The sequence below is a fragment of the Rattus norvegicus genome, chromosome X (genome assembly GCF_021556685.1).
Source record: "Rattus norvegicus strain SHRSP/BbbUtx chromosome X, alternate assembly SHRSP_T2T, whole genome shotgun sequence".
Lineage (NCBI taxonomy): Eukaryota > Metazoa > Chordata > Mammalia > Rodentia > Muridae > Rattus > Rattus norvegicus.
Genome location: NC_141554.1, coordinates 36787038 through 36789948, shown reverse-complemented (window position 1 = coordinate 36789948; position 2911 = coordinate 36787038). Strand labels below are relative to the sequence as shown.

Below are 2911 nucleotides of genomic sequence, written 5' to 3'. Positions count from 1 at the left end.
TGTGGTGGGCTAGGTTTCATGAGGACCCTGTAGAACTTGGCACCAATTTTAGAAAGTAATAGAGACACAGGGACAGAAAAGACAACGATTTATGGAGGAATCCTTCAAAGGTTTTAACCCTAGAAGGTGAAGGGTACTCAGCAGGGGCCATGGGTAGGCATAACAGAAGAGAGGCTTGGTCCTTTCCACTGCTGTGGCACAGCATGGCTTGGCCAGGTTGTCTGACTAGTCCTAGGTCATCTGGAAAACGGTGTGCTGCCCTATGTTACAGTTGGCTCTGCTACCAGACTATCAAGAACTGAAAGGGCGAACTTTCTACCCAGAAAACTACAGGGTACCTCTATGGGAACAGTCCTGGATCAACAGTACCTCTACAAGTAAGAATCCTCCTGCAGAGGAAAGATCTCAATTGCTGTCTTCAAAGCCTTCTTTACAGATCCTCATTTGGCTAGAGAAAAGGACAAAAACTGAGTCTGGGGAACATAAGTTACAGAGGTACGAATCGATGTCCCTGCGGACATCGGGAGGAGTTGGAGATGGATCGGCTCCTGTGGCGGTGGCGTCTGGGGGATTGAGACCCCCTTCTCACAGGGGACCTGCGTCTTGCAGATCGAGACCTTCTCCTCATCCGTGGTGGTGACCTACGCCACATGGGAGGTAGTGGAAGCATTCTCCTGGGTGGGCTGAATTGCTGAGGCAGTGGACGAGGCCAAGGTGCCAACACAGCAGTAGCAGTGATCTCTTGGCCATCAATTTGCCCTCCATTCATGTGTTTCAGTGTCTTCTCTGCTTCATCTGGATTCTCAAATTCCACATACACATAGCCTTTGGATAGATGAGGTAGTATCCTTTCTACAGGCATGTCAATCATTTTAATTTTCCCGTAAGTAGAGAATATTTCCATGATATGATCCTTGGTCACATTCCTGGTGAGCCTCTCAATGTGCACTTTGGTGGGTTTAGGTGAAGGGCTCCGCCTTTTCCTCTCTTTTTCATCTCTTTTAGGTGGTTTGGATTTGGAGTGGGAACTCCGCCTGTTATCATGTCTGCGCCGAGAAGGGCTTGGGGAGCCAGAACTGGAGCTTCGGATGTGCTGGCTTCCTGAGCGGCTGGATGCAGAGAACGAGCTAGAGCCACTGCTCCAGCTTGTGCTCGTGCTGGAGCCCGAGCTGGAGGTTGAGCTGCACCTAGACCTGGTGCTGCTGCTTCCGCTTGAAGCACTGCATCTCTTCCGAGTCTTATCTCTGCCACGATCCTTCTCACTGGACTCTTTAGTGGCCCGTTTATCTTTAGATCGATCCTTGGACTTCTCATCAGAGCGGTCCTTTCGTTTGGTAGGAGAAGGAACCCTAGTGCTGGACTTTATATTATTCTCTTTGACTCCTAGCAAGCTCTTCTTTTCACTCCTGATAAATCCATTCTCTCCTTCTTCAAGGAAGCAATGTTGGCCTCACTTACCTGAACTCTCGCTTCTAACATGAGTCTGAGAAACGATCCCTAATCGATTGCAATTTACACCAAAGAGCAGCATCTTTCCAAGGCCGCCACCTCCTCCTGCTCTTCTCAGACCTGGATGCCCTTTTTAGTTCTTTATATATTTTGGATATTAGTTCTCTGTCAGATGTAGGATTGGTGAAGATATTTTCCCACTCTGTAGGCTACCATTTTGTTCTATTGACAGTGTCCTTTGTCTTTCAGAAGCTTTTCAGCTTCATGAGGTCCTATGTATTAGTTGTTGATCATGTACCTGAGCTGTTGGTATTATGTTCAGGAAGTTGTCTCCAGTGTCAATGTTCAAGGTAGTTCCCCCAATAGACCTTTACTCTAAGGTAGTGTGTATCTTTGTACCTGAGATGTGTTTCTTGTATGTACCAGAACGATGGATCTTGTTTTCACATCCATTCTGTTTGTAGCCTGTGTCTTTTTTATTGGGGAATTGAGTCCATTGATGATGAGAGATATTAATGACCGAGGATTTTTAATTCTGGCTATTTTGATCTTGCTTGTATAAGTCTCTTTCTCTCCCTCCCTCCCTCACTTCCCTTCATTTTTTTTTCTGGTGTAGAGTTATTTCTTGTGTGTAGTTAACCATTTTGGGTTTAAGTTTTTCTTCTAGTATCTTCTGTAGAGCTGGATTTATGGATAGGTATTGTTTTATTTGCGGCTTTTTATGGATTATCTTGTTTTTTCCACCTATGTTTAGTAATACTTTTGCTGGTATAGTAGTCTGGACAGACATCTACAGTCTGCAAGACATCTGCCCAGGCCCTCCTTCTGGCTTTTCAAGTATTTGTTGAGAAGTCGGGTGTAATTCTGATATATTACTTAATCACGTGTAGCTTTTAATATTCATTCTTTGTTCTGTACATTTAGTGTTTTGATTAGTATGTTTGTATGTGTGGATGTGTGTGTTCTTTTCTGGTCCAATCTATGTGGTGTTCTGTAAGCTTCTTGAACATTTATAAGCATCTTTTCAAGTTGAGGAAATTTTCTTCTATGATTTTGTTGAAAATATTTTGTAGATCTTGGAACTGGGAACCTTTTTTTCTTCTATTTTTTTTTGTGTCCCAGACTTCTTGGATGTTTTATCAGGAATGTTTTAGATTTAGCATTTTATTTGACTGGTGTATCAAATTCTTCAATTGTGTCATCTGTGCTTGAGATTCTCTCTTTAATCTCTTGTTATTCTGTTGGAGATGTCTGTGGCCCTAGTTCCTGTTCTCTCACCTTTGGTTTCCATCTCAAAAATTCCTCCAGTTTGTGGGGTTTTCTTTGCTTCTATTTCCATTTTTAATTATTTATCAATTTTATTCATTTCTGTCAGCCATTTGATTGTTTCCTTTTATTTTTAAAGGATCTATTTATTTCCTCTTTAAAAGCCTCTATCATCTTTATAAGATTTGATTTATTG

The 2911-nt window shown here is 42.6% G+C and overlaps 1 pseudogene; it reads right to left on the bottom strand.

Moving 5' to 3' along the window:
• Positions 1–487: 487 nt before the first annotated feature.
• Rnps1l1 (RNA binding protein with serine rich domain 1 like 1) lies at positions 488–1531 on the bottom strand (annotated as a pseudogene).
• Between the last annotated feature and the right edge of the window lie 1380 nt (positions 1532–2911).